A 23,602-nucleotide genomic window follows, 5' to 3' on the forward strand; every position below is an offset into this window, starting at 1 on the left:
GCCAATGGTAAGCCAGTGTTCTGCACCAATGGCAGACAGCTATGTAAATCATACCACCACACCCTCGTCAACGCTGCAACCAAAAAAGCACAACGGCACATTTACTTCCTCAAGAAATTAAGGAAATTCGGCATCCTACCTGGCTGCATCACAACTTGGTATGGCTACTGCTCAGTCCAAGACCTTAAGAAACTGTAGAGAATTGTGAACACAGCCCAGTCCATCATGCAAGCCCACACCCCCTCCCCCCATTGACTCCGCCTATGCCTACACCTCCTGTTGCCTTGGGAAAGTGGGCAGCATGATCAAAGACCCCTCCCACCTGAGTTATTCTCTCTTCCAACATCTTCCATCGGGCAGAAGATACAAAAGTTTGAGAACACGCACCAATAGATTTTAAAAAGCTGTTACCAGATTCCTGAATGGCCCTCTTATGGACTGAACTGATATTTCTATGCATCTTCTTTACAGTTGTAGCACCATATTCCAAATGCTGCATCTGATAACTCTGTTTATGTATATCATTGTCTATTTATAGTGTGTTCTGTGTATTTGTGTATGGAACGATCTGCCTGGATCGTACACAGAACAATACTTTTCACTGTACCTCGATACATGTGACAATAAATCTAAACCTAATCTGAGTAACATGAAATGAGCTTCACCCCTACAATATACATAGTTCGATCATTTCTTTTGTCATGGTAACTGTTAAAATGCAAGTACAGTTCTCTGAAACTTTTTGCAGTGACAAAGTTAGTTTGCAAGGTCCACTCTGAAGTTACTTTTACCTGGACGCAACAAGGAACTCCCACCATTTATCGCTACATGCTGTGCAGGCCTCAGTAAACCTTTAATATGATAACGCCACATGTCTTTGTTATAGTAAAAAGAATTTGGATACATTTTTGAAGACTCCAACATTGTTAGTTCTTTGGACCTTTCATTGCCATTCACAATGCTTGATACCAACATCAAAAATGAACGTGAAACGTAATATTCATGTAGAATCCGCGCAGTGTATACACACGGAACGGTTAGCTGGACGTAACAACATAGATTTATTTAAAATACACAATAACTCTCCACTCCCCGAAGGGTCTCCCTCCTCGACCTGCACTCAGGTCGGGGTTTTGATACTATGAGGGCTCCCTTGTTAAGGGGAAAGCCCCGCCCCATTACCGGGGAAGTTTGTATTCTGTGGCTGTCACAGGGACTTGGACGGTCAACAACCCATGGCCTCCGTGGGGGTTGCAACAATTCCTAAAGCTGGGCGGAACACAAAACTGTAATTGGAAAGAAAATTCCAACTTATGACCAAAATTAGTTTGGAAGCTACAGTGATCTGGAACCATGCAAAATGCATCCAGATTTAGAGCTTAATATGTGCTGAATGAGAAGATCTCAGCCTTGGCACTTATTTTGGGCGTTTCCCTCGGCCTTAGCACCATTGTCTAGGGAGATGAAAGGATCAATGTGCCTGCGCATTGTGCAAAGGCAGCATTTGGCCCAACTGTCGCGCTCTTTATGGTTGAATAAACTGCTGGCCTTCATTTCCAGGATGACATCTGAAAATTGACTGTTTGGAAGAGAGCCCTGGAATTCTATCCAAACAAAAACCAGTGCTGTCAAAAGAATGAGATAAAATTGGTTTCAGAAGTGACTGGAATATTATTACATTATTGTCAGAATTTGAAAAGTATATTTTGCGTTGTATTTTTTATTGAAGAAAAATGACTGGGGTCTTCTTTTCATTCCAACGTATATGTGTAACTTTGTGCCGAGATGTCATATTTTTACCAACAGCATCAATTACAATTTCACTCCTTGGTCTTTTGCATTGGTTGCTGGAAAAGTGAAATGCTGAGAGCCATTCTGTTTCTTGAATCATCACACATTTTCTTTTATGCTGCAGTATTTATTGAAATACTACGGCAATACAAGCACTGTTTCTGCCCAGACTATCAAATATGTGGCAAACTTTACTTCAAGCTTTCAAAAAATCTGTCATGATTTCACTTCACAAAAAAACAAAATCTGGTCAGACTTTAATTTGAGGCTGTAATTTGAAAAACAGCTGAGGCATGTAATTGAGTTTGTTAGCATAATTGTATTTCTGAATAGATAGGACTTTTAAATCCAGTGAGCCCTGTATTTAAGGCTCTGATTAATTCTGTTAGCGAAGCTAATTAAAAAGATTGAGATGGTGGTGCAGATCAGATACTATTCGCTTTAAGTATTAAGTCCCTTGTTAGATTACTTTGTGGAAGAACAGTACAAAGCAGAAGATCTCAGGAGCTTGGTTAAAATAGATAAAAACACTGCTTTGGAAGACACACAAATGAAAATTATGAATATAATCTAAATTACATGGAGTTCCTTTGAGATGTCTCTCAGACTGAAGGCAGCAGTACCTGCAATCCTCAAGGTGAATAAGTTGCATTGGAATTTATTCAGTGTCTTTCATTTTATAAAATGTTCTCAAAGTTGCATTTGTTGAAGTTGGTACTTTTTTTGTAGCAGTCTATATGATTTTAACTCACACTGTTTAGGGTGATGGGAGGGGGTGGGGGTGGGGGGGGGGGGGCGATGGGGGAGCAGGTTAGTTTTCTAGAGCCGAATATAGGAATGTGTCAACACACCCAAACCTTGATAAAATCTTCAAGAGACGGCTGGCAAAGTTATTCTTAGATAATGCATGATAAAAATTGTCAGTTGCAAATATTTAACCACCCACTCAGCAAAAAACTAGCAGGCTTTAAATATATGCAGATAACATAAGATTGATTGGTTTCAACCATTCTGCCATTTGTAGAGCAAAGTAATAGTGAGTTGGCTATATTTGGTGTTTGGAGCAAAACATAATTTGGAACATAATTCCAGCACGGTGGCCTTTTAATGATCATGCATGACATACTAATGCATGCAAAAGTGTTTCCCAACATTATTCATTGGGAGGCTTTACCTGCCTTTAAAGTCCAGAGAACAGAAATCCAGCAGTTCATTCCGCCATCAGGAAATGGATTTTTGGCCTCACGCTAAATTAAGTTCCCCTGTTTGCCAAACTTCCCACTGCCGGGGGGGACTGGAAGATTTTTCCTGAGTGTAGTGGCAGTGTACTGTTAGGATACATTGGAATTCTAAGCATTGTTAAGAATTTATCTTGAAGTAAGCAAATGTCTGGGTTACTGTACAGCAGTGATTGGCAACTTAGGTTCATGAGTGGGCCACATGAGTAACCCTCCTTCATCTGACTGTGCCGCAAGACTGAAATCAGACTTGTTCACTAACTATGACTCCTTAAATAAGATTAAATACATTTAATATACGCCACATACTTCATAGAAGTGTTGCAGAAAATGCTTAATCGTTTATATCAATAGAACTATCAACTTCAAATGGTAAAAACAAAATAAATATTTACACTTTGAACGCATGACAGCTACATCCTGGGGCATTCAGAGATTCCCGGCATCTTTGATGACCACTCCAGGATGACCGATTGGCTCTTTGGGATAAGGGGTACACCCTGAGGTCCTTACTGATGACACAGAAGCCAGAGACTGAGGCGGAGACCCGATATAACGAGGCCCATGTTCCCACATGTGCTGTTACTGAGCAATGCATTAGACTGCCCAAAATGCATTTCTGATGTCTGGACCACTCTGGGCTGCACTTCAGAACAACCACTCAGAGGGTCTCCCACTTTGTGGTGGTCTGCTGTGCTCTCCACAACATGGCAGAGCAGCGGAGTGACATTTTAGAGGAGGAGGGACATGCGGCTTTGTCTGAGGAGGAGGAGCCAGACCAGGAGGGGATGGTAGATGAGCCCCTGGAGCAGCAGGAGGATGGAGGACAGTGTTGCACGTTTTGCTATGAGTGTAAAACGCGTTTATTGGGGTGTATTAACTTCCAAGTGCTTAACACCACTAGGCTCTGTTCTATGTATTTATTCAGCTTAGGAGTCGCCAGGTGCCGTATAGACACCGTCACGAGTATTCCAAGGTCAAGTTCAAAGTAATAAAGACGATACACCGATTAGTAAGGTCCAAACGATAATATTTATTATACAGTTATAATAAATACTCATGCACACACTAAGAGACTAAGCTATGACTAAACTAAAGTAATCAGAATACTTATCTAACAGGAACAGGCAAGGTCAGGGAGCGAGGCCTTCGTCCTGGTCTTGGGCTGCAACCTTCAGCAAGCGTTCTGGTCACTGGGGGTTCTAGCGGGCTTAGTTCGCGTAGCGAGCGTTGTACTGGCACTTACGGTTCGGCGGCTGGTGCTCAACGGCTGGAGTCAGGATACAGCTTCAAGTTCTTGGTCAGGGCCGGAGCACGAAACAACAGATCTTGATCGAAGTTAAGCCGGAGCACAAACAACAGACCGGACAACACGAGGTCCCTGTCTTTTATAGGGATCCCAATGTCCTTCCCTCTTCTTGGGCGGGCTTTAACCTTTGGTTATCTATTGGGTCAATTCCTCATCGATACTGTTTTAATTCCCCAATGCGAGGGGGTCTCCGTGATGGGGGGGGCGTTTCTTATGCCCTTTTGTTTGGAGGTTTCTGGTGCCTCGATGTCTGGGCCTTGATTCAAATGTGTCCATTCAGAATCAAATGTTTCTATTGTGTGGGTGTTCAGGTCTGATTGCCTCGTTAGCATGCAAAGCATTTTGCCATTTGCACCTAACTAAGGTCTTCTCACCTGAGCCCAAACTGGTTTCTGCTACTTGCAGAATGCAAAATGCTGTCTTTGCAGACTGCTGTTTTGGCTAAACTGCCTGTTTCCCTGCAGTCTTAGCGCTTGGCTTACTTTGTAGCTCAGCGTCCATTTTAGGTGGCTACAACAGGCAACAGCAAGAGCTCAGCATGCCTGATAAACCAGGGAGGCCCTCATCCTCGCCTGCTTCTCATAGGACATTGTCCGTCAGCTCCCTCTCTCCTTCTCCCATTTTCTGCCTTCTCCCCATTCCCCTCCTTTTCCCCATTCCCTTCCTTCCCCCATTTCCATTCTTAACTGTTTTCCCCTTATTCCTCTCCCCACCCCCCTAATTCCCCAAACTTCCCACCCCCGACTACATTGTTCCCCCCCTCCCAGGATCTGTGTAACATCACCCCAGTCCTGTGTCAGCACTGACAGGAGGTCAATATACAAGGCAGGAGAGTAATGATCACTCGCTGTGAGGCAAGCTCTGGTGCTGCTCCGTTTATGCCAAAATCTGACTCCTATCTTGCTGCTGACAGTGCTCACACCCATCTGCTGAACGAGGTCTATAATGGGGGTGTTTGATCTTGGACCACTGTGCTGGGGGGGGGGGGGGGGGGGGGGTGCTGGGGCGGGGAGGGGGGGGGGATTTGGGGTGTGCGGAGGGCAACGGGTGGTGGGGCTGGAGGCAGGCCCGCTGTGAAGATTAATGGCTACAGAAGCTTCACAGGCATCAGGTGCAACATGTTTTAATAGTGAACATTGGACATTTCCATTCCCCCTAGCTACAAATTGTGAATCCCCCCTCCCCTATTATCCACTCGGTGATCTTCAATCTTTTAAATCTTACATGGACTAATGTTACATTTAGGCGTGTCCCCAGGATGTGCATCAGAGTTGGAGGCAGTCTGCTGCTTTTCATTCCCTGTAGTCTTTGATGCCCTTGGTAGTCATTCTCTAGAGGACCTGGAGCCGGAGGGCCCCAGCCAACTTACCAATGCCACTAGTATTGCCTCACTCTGCTCGTTGACCTTGAGATGCGCTGGTGACACGAGGGGGGCATTCGGAAGAGCTTGAGACAACCGTCATCTCCTTGCTGGCAGGTTCTGGGTTGGCCTCCAGCATTTCCAACTCCCTCACGGTGTTAGTTGGGCCTTGGGGTCTCCATGGGATGGAGGGGCAGCTGGATTGTGCTCCAGAAGCCTCTGCGTCATTTGGCTCTGCCAGCCCTGGTGTCTCCCCATTGTCTGTACCATGGTATCAACACCATCAGCGATGGTGCTCAGTGACTGGGCCATGCACTGCAGTGCCTCAGCAATGTCCACCTGCATCTGGGACACGTCCCTCAGTGACTGGGACATGACGTTGAGGCCCTCAGCCAAGCTTGTCACAGACTGAGTTATGCCCTGCACACTACCACTCAAGATGCTGATCTCGTTCTCCAGGCTTTCCACTGCGGTCGCTGCCCTGGCAGTGTTGGACTCGGTGCCACGCATTGTCGGCATCACCTCCCACACCACTAGTCTTTGGGACTCCTCCAATCAGCGTGCACTCGCTGGAATGCCACTGACATCCCCTCCTGAATCCCATGGTCGTGTCCTAGAATCAGCTATATACTGCTATAGACACCCCTGATTGATCAAGCGTGCTGTTCATAAACCCCTTTCTTTGCTGTCCCCGCAGCAGAAGATAGCTCATAATAAGCTGGAAAGTGCCAAGGCTGGGGGGGAGGTATGGGTGGAGAACTAGAGATCTGTGTCTTCATTCCCTATGATGGATGGGTCCCAGAGATTGCGGAGTTAACCGAGGAGAGAACACTCACCGACAGCAAGGTTATGTCGCAGAGGTGTGGATCCATTGTCCCTTCACCCACATGACCTGTCTCAAGTTAATTATTCGTGTCAGAAAAAATTACCCAAGGGAGCCAGCAGTCAGAGGTCTGGCTTAACCTTGTCCTGCAGCTTGGTATCTGCCCGGGCACAGCAGAGTCCTGGAATCCAGCAGACCTCTGACTGCTGTCTCCCTTGGATATTCCTGCCTCCACCTGATGTGCATCAGACACCCACCAGATTGTGCCCAGATGTCTGTCCACTAATGTTGCCCACTGAGGTGTGTGTCTCTGTGCTGGTGGAATGTGGGAGTGATACCTGTGATGCCTCAATGTTAGTCTCCTTGGAGCTCTCCTCCGAGGTGGTCTCTTGGGTGGCACTGGGGGAACCACACCGATGGCCCGGCCCCATCAGATGGAGTCCTGCAAGAGAATGGACACGTGGTCATTGAGCGGGGACAGCAAATAAAGGGGTTTATGAACTGCACGCTTGTTCGATCAGGTGTGTCTATATCAGTTTATATGTGTGGGCATCGCAAATGGACATGGAAGGGTTGTGCTGATGGGTGCCAGTGGGTGCTGTGGTCAGATATGGAGAGGGTGTGAGGTGTCAGCCAGCGATCTGTGTGGGGGTTGTGAGAATTCAAGAGGGGGCAGATGGAACTGATGCCCGGAGCGAGATGGTAACTTCCCCTTGCAGCTGGGTGGAGGTCATTGGTCTGCTTCCTACATTGGACAGCAGTCCTCCTGGTCATTCTACCCTCACTGACAGCCACCGTTACTGACTCCCAGGCGGTATTGGTGTCCCTGCTGTTGGCCCTCTGGTCCCCTTGGGAGAACAGGATGTCCTATCCCGCATCCACAGGGTTGAGAATCCTTGTGAGGTCAGCATCCCCAAAGTGTGATACAGGCCTGCGCGCTGCCATGTTTGTGTGTTCACTGGAGTGAGTGGTGGGGGCAGCCTTCCCTTGTTAGCGGGGAGACGCTGAGGTGTGAGTCTGGTGTCTCACATGCGAGATAGCCAGTGATGGCAAGAAACTCTTGGGTATAATTTCTGGCATTAAGTGCTGTTAAATATTGGCCACAATCTCGTTGAGGAACACCCTGCCAATCGAGCACAAAATGACACTTAGACGTTTTTCCGTTAAATCGCAACCTCCAGAATTGGCTAAGTAGCAGGAAACAGAATAATGGTTAATGGGTGTTTTTCAGACTGGAGGGAGGTTGAGAGTAAAATTCCCCAGGGGGCAGTGTCAGGACCCCTGCTCTTCCTGATATATATTAGACCTTGGTATCTAATTTCAAAATTTGTGGATGATACAAATCTTAGAAGTCTTGAAAACTGTGAGGAAGCTAGAGGGAGTGATTAATAAAGCATACAGTATCCTAGGCTTTATTACTATGTAGTGGAGATACTGGCGTGGACTGGGGTGGACACAGTAAGAAGTCTTACAACACCCAGGTTAAAGTCCAACTGGTTTGTTTTGAATCACTAGTTTGGTGATCACCTGTTGGACTTTAACCTGGTGTTGTAAGACATCTTACTGTGCCCATCCCAGTCCAATGCCAGCATCTCCACAACATAAATAGGGCAACGGTTCAGCTTCAGCTGGACTTTTATGCCCATTTCTGGGCACCATGCCTTAATGTTTCTGTGCCTGGAAGGTAAAACCTGTAGTTAGATTCATGATGGACAAAGGTGTTTGTATGTGTAGTGTTTCGTTAATTTCCAATTGTGTTTCTATTGTGCTCAGAGAGGGCTACAGCACAAAGAATAAGTAAAAGACATAAGCATGTGGGTGTTGCAAAACTGGGGTTTTGTAAGATAGAGAAGCTTTTAAATTTTAGTTTAGCTTAACTTGTGGGCAGTTGGATGCAGGAACTCCGGGAGTGAACATCTCTTAACTCTGTCAGAAAGAGGACTAGACAGGACAGGAGCTGCAAAGAGGCAGATTTCCTAAAGTACAGGTCACAGTCCACATAACCAGGGAATTGGGACAGAAAGAATTTCTTAAGATGACTGAAATTAAGAGTACAGAGACCAGGGTATTGTTTAGAAGAATTCAAGGAAGAGTAAAGAAAATGTTCTGAGTTAAAGAAACAATTACAGTAACGAGATTAAAAGCGGGACAACAGACTTCAATGGTAAATGGAACATTTTGATATTGTTTTAATAAAGTCTGGGAATCAAGTATTAAAGTAATTGTGAGTAGTTTTCATAGCAGTCAAGACAAATAAATCCTAAAGGTGTTAGCATAAAATCCTGGACTGGATTCACTGTTAAAAATGGAGTGGAAGCTTTGTTTAAGCGTGTAATTTGGAAAACCTGGTCTGGATTTCAGAATCCAAACTGCTGAGGGAAAGCATACTTATGAGAGAGGATTTTCAAGTGTGTTTTGTGAGTGGAGTTTGGTTACTCTCAAATGACAATTATCTGGGAGAATTCAGAGGAGACTTCCACAAACATTCACTTGGGGTTCAGAGTGGAGAGTGTATTTGCCCACAAACTTGCTTAAAGAGACTTTAAGATTTAAGATTTTAGGTTTAAGATTTAAATTTTAGTCCATGTTAATCCTAAAACTTGTGTATAATTGTTAAGTTAATGGGGAGTAAAGGAGTATTGTACTATAATCCAATTTTTTTCATTATTAATAAATGCTTTTTCTTGTTAAAACTAATTAGCAGTTCTGTGGGCGCGATTCTCCACTCCCCACGCAGCGTGAGAGAATCGCGGGAGGGCCCCGCGACAAAATTCACGCCCCCCACGATTCTCTCCCCCCCCCCGGCTCGGAAGGATCGACGCTCACCGTTTTTCACGGCGAACGCCGATTCTCCGACCCGGATGGGCCGAGCGGCCTGCCGTTCGCGGCTGTTTCACGATGGCGACAAACACACCTGGTCGCTGCCATCGTGAAACGGGAGTCAGAAGCCCGTTTGGGGCTTGTAGGTGGCCTAGAAAGGAAAGAGCACCACGACTGTGCTCGGGAGGGGACAGGCCCGCGATCGGTGCCCACCGATCGTCGGGCCGGCGTCCAAATCAGACGCACTATTTCCCCTCCGCCGCTTCGCAAGATCAAACCGCCACGGCTTGTGGGGCGGCTGAGGGGAAAGACGGCCACCGCGCATGCGCGGGTTCGTGCCGTCAGCGTCATGACGCCAGCCACGCATGCGCGGGTTGGAGCCGGCCAACCTGCGCATGCGCGGCTGACGTCATTAGGCGCGCTGGCCACGTCATTCTCGGCGCGACGCCCCCACGGCTGTGATTTACGGAGCGCTGCTCCTAGCCCTGCCGGGAGGGGAGAATAGGGGGCGAGGAGCGGCCTCCGAGGCCGTCGTGAAACTCGGCCGAGTTTCACGACGGCCCTCCCGATTTTTCCCGGGAGCGGAGAATTCCGCCCTGTGACTTTGTTTTTCCATGTTTTATAAAAAAATTAATAAAAATTACCATCTTTTGAGCCAGGATTGCATTCGGAGATCTTCCCGTCAAGTTAAATCATCAACTGGGATCATAACAAAGGTGAGTATTTGGGTTCTGGAATGCGCTGCTAGAGAATGTTGTATAGGCAGGTTTAATCAAGGCATTCAAGAGGAAATTAGATTATTATCTGAAATGGAAGGATGTGCAGGGCTACAAGGAGAAAGTGGGGTAGTGGCTTCTTTGGAGATCCAGTGCAGATACGATGGGCCAATGGCCTCATTGGTGTGCTGTAACCATTCTGCAATTCTATAATATGACAGGAGCTTGACGGTTGATGTTTCTTCAATGTCTAACCAGCCATTCACAGCTTCATTAGTCTTTTTATTGCTGACTATGTTTTGCTTTATACTTGCTGCTGCCACTCGGTCTGGTTAGCTTTCAAATTTAGCCATGTACTTTTCTTCATGACTGCAGTAGCAAGCCCAGGAATAATTAAATGACAGGATAAAGATTCCTGGTGCTAAAAATAGAAACATTCAAAAGGAATAGTGAGATATGAAAACTAACTAGTCAAATTCTGAAATCAGCCCTCAACAGTAATACTTTAATTCATGCTTCCTTTCCGTGACTGGCTGTCCTTACACACTCTCGGAGACAGTGCACCCACACTAAAAATAAATTTAAATGTCATAATATAGAATAACCTCCACGAGACCCACGGGGACACCCCGATGGATCTGCCCGTGGGACTCATGAAATACGAGCTCTCCCGTTGGTGGCCAGAGACCCATGAGCTGGGGCTCGTAAAGATCGCTTCATAAAAGCTGGCCCAGACTTGGACTGGCATGAACAGGGGTCCCGATTGGGACGTTGGGACTGCAAGACGTGGTGTGGCCTTTACTTTTGTGGTCGAATCAAACTTCTTTTGAATTTACCTTCTTGGGCTTCCTGAACTTTTATATAATGAATTCACCAATGTTTTTGTTTTCAGAACTTTGAAGAATTAAAGCATAGCCTGATTTTCATCCATTTGAAGCCAGCCCTCATATATAATCAGGCACAGTTTAGATCTATACTCAGTGGATTGACTTTAGCCAATCAATACGTGCCAGTGTTGATAGTGACGATCTTCACTCAACACAAATCTCAGCTGCAGGAAATTTATCAAAAGCTAAAGAAATGCATCATTACAATCGATGCTGGTCAGTGTTACAATGGCATAGATAAACAAGGCTTATCTGAAGAATTATTCTTTCCAGCAAGATATATCTATATTTAGGCAGGTATGAAGCACAGAATCAATATGCTCATGGCAACTAATATTTCACTTGATGCCTGTGCAATGTGTTGTGTGCTCTGATCCTGTTTAATGACTTGTCATGCATTACTCAATCTTATTTGCTGGATGGCAGAGGGAACCTGGCTCAGATCTGCAGGGATAATGACCTATTTCAGAGGTGAAGTTAACATTAGTGAAAGAGCAAGGGAGCAAAGAGAGGCAGAGAAGCTCAGATTCAGCGGTGAAAAGGTACAAAACAAGAGAGGCAGTCGTGGAGATTGTCAGTGACAGAAGAAGCAAACCTCATTTTTTAAAAATTCTGAAGAGAAAGTGAGAAACAGAGGAAAGATATGTGAGAGACGGTTCCAACTGAAGGTGGACAGCAAAGTATAACAACAACATGCATTTGTATAGCACCTTTAACCTGATAAAGTGTACCACGGCATTTCACACGAGCATTAAAAAAACATTTGAAATGGGGCGTTATAGGGGGATATTAGAGTAGATGATGAACACCTTGGCCAAAAAGACAGGTTTTAAGTTTGTGTCAAGCTTAAGGCGAAGTGGAGAAGTGGTAAAGCGAGGTTGTTCCAGAACTTGGGGCCGAGGCAGCTGGGAGCCTAGCCACTAATGGATGATAAAAATCTGAAGTGTTCAAAAGGCCAGGATTAGAGGAGAACAGATATCCCAAAAGGTTGTGTGACTGGTGCAGGTTACTAAGATAGCGAGATGTACTGTCAGTTCATGGACCTTAATACAAATAGAGTCAGCCAGTCTGGCACCTAATAGAGAAGACCCAGTAGGGAACTATTGGAGCTGTACATAATAGTTAACGTGTTAAAAAAATAAGTTTTGTTTTCTCTACAGCCCCCGGTGTGGACTTCTTCCATTGCTCCTTACAAAAGCGGTCTTATCTTGGCATCAAATATGACACAAGGTTGTAACCAATCTTGTTCAGCCTCATATTACTTCCAGGAAAAGGGGTAGAGCTGGTAAGTAGGAAAATGAGGTTGTGGCAGCGGAAAATGTCAATGGTATCAGTCCTGTCAGCATTTAATTAGGAGAAATTTCTGCTCATGCAGTATTGTATAAGTTTTATTATTTGTTTTAAATCTATGAAACTACTATATAAATCAGCAATATATCATTATCTAACTTTACCTGTGGCATACTTAAAAGTATTCATACGTTTTAGTTTAGAATGTGGTAACTCAAAATTTAGTCGTGAAGAAGAGAATTCAGAACTTCATGGATGATGAGTTGGATACAGGGCATGAAGGCCGCGCCTTCTCAACCTTGCCCCTCGCCTGAGGTGTGATGTTCGTCCGGTTAAACCATCACCAGTCAGCTCGCCCCCTCAAAGGGGAAAGCAGCCTATGGTCATCTGGAACTATGGCAACTTTACCTTACTTTTGGAGGGCGTGTCTATATCTTAATTGTTAATGCAATTGCGAAAACGTAAAATCCTAGTTCCTGACTGTAACATTTCTGCCTACTCTGTTTTTGATGTGACAAATGCAATCTTAACAGCACACAATGATGTCTGTTTGCTAACTTTCTGAGGGTGTCAAACATGTAGTAGCCAATCCAGTGTAAATAAGACAGTCTCCTTGCTAATGTTCTGAGGTGCCATTAAATGCTGTTACCTTGGTGATGATACTGACGTGGTCATAAGTGTTATAATGGAAAAAAATCTCCCAGGGCACAAGCTTTCAGCTGTCTCCGTACATGACAATTCCATTTCTTTCTGCGGTCAAAACAGGCCCATAATTCCCAGAAGCATTCACTGACAAGAGCAGCCTGGCGTTCCACCTTTTCTTCCATATGTTCCTTTTTTACATGTTCTGTGCAGCTGACCGCCAACTTGATGTAAAACGTGTTTTGAAACATCTGATTGACTGGCGTTTATCATGAGTATTTTTCTGTTTTGTTTATTTCAAATATGTTATTATGTTATAATTATCCAATATTTAAAGGTGTTTTGATGTTTGAATAAGAAGTTTGCAGAAGTTTGTACGGTTTAATGGAAAACATTTATTAAGAAATATGTTATAAATACAAAACTTTGATACATCGTTAACATTTCAGCTGCTGTATGACACTTTGTTTAATAACTACCTCAACTTTTAAAATTTCTTGCAATAAACAATCAATAAGATTTTTTTTTAATTTTAACACTAAGTTTCTTTGTATTTTTGTAAATAGGGCAGGGAGATGAGGCAGGCAATGCAAGGGAGGGGAGGAGGGTCAAGGAGGGTGAGGGAAGGGAGGGGGAAGGGGAGGTTGAGGGGAGGGGAGAGAGTGGAGGAATCGAGAGTTCAATGTCCAAAAGCAACAGTTGCCAGGCGATCTCGAACTGCCCTTGAATCACCTGGAACCTGGGCTTACACACTTCCACCAGGAGGTATGTTGCATCAGGCTCCATATTGCCCTCTTCCAGATCCTCCATTTCTAGGGGCAAATTATCTTCCGTGTGAGTTTCATCTTCACTGTTAAGGCAGTGTGGCAGTTATAGAGTTTGGCTTCAGGTCTTGTATCATAGCATCCCTACAGTGCAGAAGAAGGCCATTTGTCCCATTGAGTCTGCACTGAACCGCTGAAAGAGCATCCCACCTAGGCCCACACCCCTATCCCATAGCGCCACCTAACCTGCACATTTTTGGACACTAAGGGACAATTTAACATGGCCAAGCCACCTACCCTACAGATCTTTCAACAGTGGGAGGAAACCGGAGAACCTGGAGGAAACGCAGAAGGCACGGGGAGGACGTTTAAACTTCACACAGAGTCACCCAAGGCTGGAATTGAACCCTCGTCCCTTGTGCTGTGAGGCAGCAGTGCTAACCACTGTGCCACAGTGCTGCCTATAACCACCATGCCACCCATCTTTCTTCAATATTTCATGGCACACATCTCCTCTGACATCATTTCATACGATATCCTTTGTCTGTAGACTTTCAAGAATGGGTATTTGATTCACTTTCTCAGCAGTCAGACATATTGACTGTCTCCAGATTTTGAATCTGCGCTGGATTCTGCAATACACGTCAGAGAGATAGTTCACATTAGCTTACTGGAGGCTTACAATCTCTGTACGCCAGCACGAAACATAGACGTTATGAGTCTATATACCAGTCGTAAACACACTGGTGGAATTTCTTGAAGCTGTAGAACAAGGCAAGGCCTTCCTTCTCAGTTTGCACAGATTTATACTCAGCATCAGATGACGTTCTTGAGGAGAAGGCAATTGGACTCTCTGAGGAGTCTTCCATTGAATGTGATAGAACTGCCCCAATCCCATAAGACAAAGCATCGCACGTCAGCATGATAGATTTTCTCAGGTCACAATGATCCAGTCAGCTTGACGATTACAAGACCTGCTTAACATGTTGAAAGGCTTGCTCCTGTGTCTTCTTCCAATACCAATGCTATTTATTTCCTGAAGGGCATATGCAATGGCACCAATGTCATTGTGAGATTTGGAATAAAACCATAATAGTTTACCATCCATTGGAAGGACTTTAATTCTACCACGTGCTTCGGTGCTTAGGTTCTCTTATGGCTCTCACCTTGTCTCTGTCACCAGAGGGATAGGTATTGTTAAGGAAGCGGGGAGGCTACAGGAGGACTTGGACAGGCTCAGAGAGTAGGCAAAGAAGTGGCAGATGCAATACAATGTGGAAAAGTGTGCGGTTATGCACTTCGGTAGGAAGAATGGAGGCATAGACTATTTTCTAAATGGGAAAGGGCTTTGGAAATCAAAAGTACAGAGGACTTAGGAGTGCTAAATCAAGATTATCTTAAGGTTAACGTGCAGGTTCAGCCGGCAGTTAGGAAGGCAAATGCAATGTTCACATTCATGTCGCGATGGCTAGAGTACAAGAGCAGGGTTGTATTTCTGAGGCTGTATAAGGCTCTGGTCAGATACCAATTGGAGTATGCTACCATATATAAGGTAGGATGTGCTGGCCTTGAAAATGGTCCAGAAGAGGGTCCTTGGAATATTAATCCTTGGAATAAAATGTTTGTCATAGGAGGAGCGGTTGAGGATGCTGGGTCTGTACTTGTTGGAGTTTAGATGGATAAGGAGGAGATCGTATTGAGACTTACAGGATACTGAGAGGCCTAGATAGAGTGGATGTGGATTGGATGTTCCCACTAGTAGGATAAACTAGAATTCGACTGCACAGCCTCAGATTGAAGGAACGATCCTTTAAAACTGAGATGAGGAGGAATTTCTTCAGTTGAAATTGTTTGGAATATTGGATGTTTTGTCGGATAAAGTTGGTACAGAATGGTTGCTTTGCAGTGGCTGTTATTTCAGGATTATGACCAAGAGGATGCCATGCTGGTCAGTGACAGAGGGAAGCTAAAGTGGGGAACCACTGGACATCAGAGTCTCGTGTTCCATTCAAGCCATCCAGGGTCTGCTGAAGCTTTCATTAACTGCCTGTTTGGAACTTGGATGTATCAGCTGTCAGCATCTTCTGCCTCCTCCTGAAATGCTTGCTGGACTCTTCTGATGACCAGGTTGTGGAGGATGACCACCATGAATTGGAGCACCCACTCAAGTGAGTAATGGCAGTGGAACAGTTGCTTCAGCATCCGATGGGCTACTCAATGATTCTCCTTTCCTCCTTACACATGGCAGTGTGGCCCCATGTGGAGTTGCGAAGGGAAATGATTTTATAATTGGTGGTAGATGGAGAACAGATAGTCCTTGGCAATGAGCAGCCATTTCTGAGGTCCCTGGAGCAGCAGGCTGGCACAGAATGAAGCAATGATCACTGCTGCCAGGACATTCACCAGCATAATGTGCTCACACACCAGCTGCACATTAAACAAATGATACCCATTGATTCTGAACATTGAGATGAGATGCAGAGCCAGCAAAGCCAGTTGTGTGTCTACGGCACCCTGCATCATTGGGAAAGACACTATTCTGAAAAAGCCACGTATGTGTTCCCCCTGCTTCTCTCAGATCGGAGGGAAAACAATGAAATCCCCGCTCCTCGCATACAGAGCCGTGGAGGCGAGGAGTGATGCCCTGCTCCCTCGAGGGTCCCGGAGGATGAGCCATAGGCCAGCCAGTGCTGACTGGAATGAGGTAGCGGCAGATGTGAGCTCGGGGAGCGTGACAAGGAGGACTGTCCTCCAGTGCCGAAAAAATGTCAATGACCTACACCAGACAGCACGGGTGAGTATATACCAACCCTCCCTCCATCCCCTCCCCCTTCAGCCGCCCCCCCCCCCCTCCATTCTCCCTTCACACACCCCTTCCCACCACTGTGAACCATGCGCCTGGCTAACGATGCCCCATCTGTGTCTCCTCAGGAAAAACTCTCCCATAATCTTCGGGAGAGGGCCCAGACTGGTGGAGGGGTGCCAGACTTAAGAATCCTTACCTCCTTTGAGGAGCGTGCCCTGGAGGTGATTGGGGTGGCTGAGGCAGGTCGGTCTCCCACGTGGAGACTGGCGGACGCCACAGAGGTGAGGCACCATCGGGCTCCACTCGGGGAACCTGTGCATCCTTGGGAAACACCTAGATGTAGCGGTGGAACTAGGAGCGAAAAGCATATTGAGGATCATTGAGGGCACTGGGGGAGGGGGGGAAGGAGGGGGGGTGATGGTTGGGGGGTGGGTGGCACCATTGGGAGACAGTAAACACATTGCACAACCAGTATGATGCCTCTGTCATTTTCGTACGCAATGTTGGCCGACCTCTGAACCCTTGGCCCATCTCTCCAGGAATCTCCCCCTCTCTATGGCACCCTCCCACCTTCCAGCCGTGGACATGTCCCCGGAGCTAAGTTCCATCCCCTGGGTGTTCGGATGTTGGCTGGTGCGTGTGTGGCGTTGGCCCCGCAGTGTTCAGGCACAGTGTCCAGGCATCATGGTCTTATTGGGATGCTGGGCAATGACTCCCATGTGCTTCATGACCTGCCTACCAACGGGAATCCACTTGGGTTGTGTGAAGTGCCCACTTAACCCCGATTGCCAATTCCCTATCAGCAATAGCCTTCAGCCGTGTGGCCAGATGCCTCGGCAGTCGGCGGGGGTCATTGGGCAGATAGGCAGAGACAACGGTTGCTCCCGGAATGGGTAACCACGATCCAGGGGTTGGCATGATGGTGCCGCGAGCGGTTGCCCCCCAGTTTTCCTCCCCCAAGCGCCTTTCCCCCAGCCTCCTATGGCGACCCACCCTTGCGGAGGGTTCCCACCCCCAGACAAGTATCCCCTAACTCCTGTCAAGCACAGGGGCGGCAATCCCAGTGCTCCTGGGCTCTTTTCCTGTGTGCAAAGATGGTTATTCACCTTCCCGAGTCCCAACAGCTCTTCTGGCAGGTTCACATTTTTCAAAAGGAGTACTGATCGACGCCAGCATGACCACTTCGTGGGGAGGCCCGTGAATGACAGGAGGATATTGGATATGGGGTGGCTCTCACTAATTGTATGGAAATTGGGCCTGAGTGGTGATAATTGGTTTCTCACCATGCTACGTCGAGATCCTGATTTCACTTACAGGAGTGGGCTGGTTGCATTGCAAAGTGTTTGGCACCTGATGCGGATCTATTTTTGGCCTCTCCCGTTATTCACCGCTTGAGTGAGAGAGCAACGAGGCCAGAGAATAGCGCCCATATAGTTTATTAAAAATAAATGATTACAAGTTTTTGAGATTACAGCTTTATTTCAGGAACTTTTGAAAATACATGCTTCAACGGTACAAGCGGGCAGCACGGTAGCACAAGTGATTAGCACTGTGGCTTCACAGCGCTAGGGTCCCAGGTTCGATTCCCGGCTGGGTCACTGTCTGTGCAGTGTCGACACGTTCTCCCCGTGTCTGCGTGGGCTTCCTCCAGGTGCTCCGGTTTCCTCCCACAGTCCAAAGACGTGCAGGTTAGGTGGATTGGCCATGATAAATTGCCCTTAGTGACCAAAAAAGGTTAGGAGGGGTTATTGTGTTATGCGGATAGGTTGGAAGTGAGGGCTTAAGTGGGTCGGTGCAGACTCGATGGGCCGAATGGCCTCCTTCTGCACTGTATGTTCTATGTTCTATCAACCGGAAGAAAGGGTGGCAATGTACAAGTTGGCCCAGTATACCATCTCCCTAAAGCTGGCTCTGCTCAATACATAATTTTGTCATTGTGCATTAAAAAAACGTGATTGTATTTTATTCTTATTTTCCAATTAAATTCTGATCGGATGAGAAAACATGTCACTTAGAAAATCACATTCTGCTTGAAATTAACAGATGAATGCTAAATATGCTTGTATGACATGTCTGTCACCTATTTGAATGGAAGCATTTCAAGCTGTGTATCAGCAACGTGAATTTCTCACCTTTGGTCAGGTGTATAGTCAATGTCATATATATCTCACAGTAAAATACTGCATGTGCTGGAATTCTGAAAAAAAACAGAAAACTTGAAATATGCAACTGTTCAAGTAGCATCAGAGAAATTACATAATTTTCCGGATTAATGAAAGATAATTGGCCTGAAATTTTAACTCTGTTTCTCTCTCCAAGTTTCCACCAGAAGTGATGGTCAATGTAGTATACAATAAGGTGAACTTAGTCTACATCATCAGTCCAAAGCAGAGTTGGATTGAGTCAGCAGCCAATATTTTAATGCAGCCGACCTTCTTTCCACTCACTTTCACAGAATGTTCAAATTATTTTCCTCACTTCCCTAGTCGATCCCATTGTTGTTACTTTGTTTGAAATGAAAAATCTTGTCAGTATTCCCCAAGTCAGTGGAAGATCAAATCTGTTGTGGTGAAAAATCAGCCGAGTATTTCACCTCCGTCTGGTAATAATGGGAAAACATCATCAGACATCATTGACATTTGGGCAGATCAGTTATCACAAGTGTCATTGCATTCTTGGTATCTCGCGCTGCTGAGGCAGCAGGGGAGGAGGGATGACTGACACAACCAAGGTGACCTTTCATTCTGTCACCTTATTGTAGGTCACATTGCAGCAGCCCAAATACCATCAGAAGTGCATCAGAAAAATGTAAATGATCTTGTACTCAGATGATCCAATAAGCTCTGACCTCAGGTGAGCAGGTGAATAAAACCATATATAGCTCATATATGCTTTGAATAGACTTGTCAGTCCCCCTTGATTAAAGACAAAATCAAGCTAACAATTATGTGGAATGCTGAGAAGCCAATGTTCACACTTTGTCTGCGTTCTAAGGGCCTGTTGAGGTCTTTGCCTTTGTAACTTCATAACCAGAACAGCGTTCCCTTACCCAGTCTAATTTTCAGATCAATAAATCTAACCTCCTCTCACAAGCAATTTCTCCCAAGCATCCATTTTGAAACTGAGTAAACAACATAAAAAATAGCTTTGCTTTTTAACTTCAGCTATTTTAGAATAACGTATGAAATAAATATAGTGATTTCCCAGTTCCATTATAGTTTCAGTGTCATTTATCAGAATAGCTTTCCTAAATTAGAAAAGACTTCTTACTTTTCAAACGCTGGTTCATTATTTGATTTAAATGAAAATTGCAGAGCAATTGCATTAAATGTGTATATATGCTCAGATGGTTTGAAAATAATTATGTACTTTCTCTTCCATCAAATGTAGTGAGTGGAATCCTTTATCGCTGATACTCACTGTTAGCGCACCAATTAGGATAGATGGCTAAATTGTGATAGTACAGATAATGCATTTTAAAATTCTATTATTGATTTATTGCTCTGCAGTCTTGGGAGAGTTTTGAGTTCCCAGTGAAAATTACACAAGCTACACATGATCAAGCTTCGAGTGAACCATCCCATGAGATGAGCATTGGGCACAAACGTAATATGCTGCTTTTAGAGATTTGATTTCACAAATAAACAATATGGGATCTGAAGATCAATCCTTGACGATTCCAAGGAAATGGTCATTACACAGCTACGGAATCCTTAATGTTGTGCCCAATAAATTATTTTGAAGAACTCCTAAATAATAAATGAGAAAATGAAAATTGTGACCAATAAAAAGGGAAACAATAAAAAATTAAGCTGACAAATAGATTAATTCAGTTGGTTAAGGAAAATTATTAGGTATGGTGTAATACGGTCTCCTGTCTAGAATTAGACCTAGTGAAAGCAAGGTACATATTAACTATGATTACTTGCAAATGAAGACAGATTAACTTGGAGAGCCTGCTAATTCCAATGTTTTTTACATCTCGTGATGAGTCAGAATAAAAACTGTTGCACAAAATGCAAAATGCCATGTAATTAAGGATGAGGTTTATTATGTATTAGCTCTTATAGTTGAAGGGCATTATACTAAAAGTAGGCAGTATATAAGTCTGACAAGGCATACTCCTTATTAAGTGGATGGATTTGGAGATAAGCAGATTGTACTTGTAGAACATAAATGAACTTTATAGATAATTTAATTACAAGTGTGACGTTATAACTTTCTTATTATGAGGTATAGTTTGCTGGTCAGATTCATGGTATGAAGTGGGTTTATTGAAAAATCACAACAATGGATACGCAAATATAGGCTCGACCACCTTCAGCTGCTTCAACAATTTCCTCCATCATAAGGTCAGAACTGCAGAAGCTTGCTAAAAATTGCACTGTGATCAGTACCATTAGCAACTCTTCAGATACTGAAGCAGTCTGTATCTATATGCAGCAAGACCTAGACAACTTGGGCTTGGGCTGATAATTGACAAGTAACATTCATGCCACAAAAGTGCCAGACAATGACCATCTCCAATAAGAGAGAATCTAATCCAATATCAACCCTTTGGAGGTTACCATTGAGCAGACCTGAACTGGAGCAGCCATATAAATACAGTGGCTGCAAGAGCAGGTCAGAGACTGAAAATTTTGTGGTGTGTAGTCACCTCCTGACTCCCTAAATCCTATCCATCATCTAGAATCATAGAGTAGAGTCCCTACAGTACTGAAAGAGGCCATTTGGCCCATTGAGTCTACACTGACCCTCTTAAAGACCACCCTACCTAGGCCCAATCCCTTGCCCTGTAACCTCACCCTAAAAGGCAATCCACTTAACCTGCACATCTTTGGACTGTGGGAGAAAACCCACGCAGACATGGGGAGAACGTGCAAACTCCACAGACAGTCACCCAAGGTGGGAGTCGATCCTGGGTATCTGACACTGTGAGGCAGTAGTGCAAACCAATGGGCCACAGTGCCATCCCTACAAGCAGCAGGTCAAGAGCTGATGTAATGTTCTCCACTTGCTTTGATAAGTGTGTCTCCAACCACATGCAAGACAAGCAGCATCATCTAGGACAAAGTAATCCACTTGATCGACACCCTATCCACCAACCTAATATTCACTCCCTCTACTATTGGTGCTCAGAGGCAGCAGCGTGCACCATATACAAGATGTACTGTAGAAATTCACTGATGATCCTTCAACAGTACCTTCCAAACCTGCAACCTCTACCAGATAGAAGGACAAGGGCAGCAGTCATTTAGGAACACCACTAATTTCCAGTTCTCAATCAAGCCACACATCATCCTGACTTGGCACTATATAGCCATCCCTTCACTGGGCCTAGATCCTGGAACTTCCTTCCTAAAGCACTGTGGGTGTATCTGCACCAAATGGACTACAGTAGTTCAGGAAGGTGGCTTCTCAAGGGCAATTAGGGATGGGGAACAAATGTTGGCTGAGCCAGTGACACCCACATCCCATGAAAGAATTAAAATATTTAGTTTTTAAATCACAAAGTAGAAATAAAATGGGATGGAATATCCTCAAAGGCATAATGGAGAAGTTATATCTAAATACCTCCCATGTGTGTGATAATATTGCCAAAGCCTATTTCCACCTGAATTCGCTGCTCATCTCAGTGACATATGTCAAAATGTAAAAATAGGCAGAGACAAGTGAAAATTTACTTCAAACAAATAAGGTTCAAGGAAAGCTTTGATTCAAAACAAATATTCCATCTTTAAACATGAAAAGTAATTACAACCCTGTTAACTATCATCCATACAGATTCAGCCCAGCATGTTTGCAAATATGTAATGGTGGGAGATTTCCAATTTTTAATTTGATCCTCTAAAAATTCACTCAAAGTAAAGTGCAACAGGATAAATCTTAAAAATTACACCAAAAAGTGCAATGAAATTTCAGAAAAATGACTTTGCTTCCTATTCATCCTAAAATTCTGGATTGAATTTTATACTTGCTTTGAACCAGTATAACGATAGAATATTGTGTGTCCAGCTCTTTAGACTGGTGGTGCACCCAATATAATGAGTGGACATATATAGCAGATATAAATGTCATTTATATAATCATGTGTTCGGATCAGGGATCATTCAATGTCCCTAAATGTGCAAGGGAATTTGGGTAACACACTGTGCCTGAATTTTCTTAAATCATTTACATCTGGCATTTGCTTATGTCTAGAAATCCATTCCATTGCCTCAAGGAAAATTTTGAAATGAGAAACTGGTTGCAGTATGTTAGGCTCTTGGGGCTAGATTTATGACAAGTTGGGGAGATACCAGAGACCTTTAAAAATGGCGGACAGGACCCGGATCCAGAAGTCCTACCCCCATTTTTGGCACACACCATTTTTACAGGTAGGGTGAAGGGTAAGTATGAAACACACAAAATAAGCAGGGCCATTTAAACTCAGTGCACATGACAAGTAGGCCTGATGTCCACTCCAGGAATGAACTCAACCTGCAATGTATGTTTCATGACTTGATAGTGGAGACATAAATGCTCATGAAGGGCAGATAAAATACATAAAGTATTGCTGAAAAAATACATTTCGTCAAAACCTTTCATCTTGCACTCATCAGGACAATCGCAAGATTCTTATGATTGTCCTGGTGAGTGCAAAATGAAAAGTTCTGACAAAATGCCTTTTTTTAAGCAAAATTCAACCTCTGTACTACCAAATGCCTAAAGGTATGTCGAGCTGCCAAGTTGTCAAGTTATTTAAATCCCCTGCCCTTTAAATTTTAAAAAATCATCTGCGTGCCTGTGTCCCCAAGAATGAAGAATTCAGTTCTTAACAGTTGCAATAGATGTTTATTGACATCCTAACTTCTGTAATTATAACATTATTACAGCATAATTCAGTAGATTGGGTGATTTAGCGGTATGTCAATGGACTAGCAATTCAGAGGCTCGGGCTATAACTCTGGGGACAGGGGTTCAAATTCTGCCACGGCAGCTGATGGGATTTATTTAATTAATAACAATCTGGACTATAAATCTAATCTCAAAAATAATAACCATGAATCGATCATCAATTGTTGTAAAAACATGACCAGTTCACTATTTTCCTCCATTGAATTATATTTGCCATTCTTAACTAGTCAGGCTTATATGTGACTTGTTACGACACCCT

The sequence above is a fragment of the Scyliorhinus canicula genome, chromosome 11 (assembly GCF_902713615.1).
Source record: "Scyliorhinus canicula chromosome 11, sScyCan1.1, whole genome shotgun sequence".
NCBI classification, from domain to species: domain Eukaryota; kingdom Metazoa; phylum Chordata; class Chondrichthyes; order Carcharhiniformes; family Scyliorhinidae; genus Scyliorhinus; species Scyliorhinus canicula.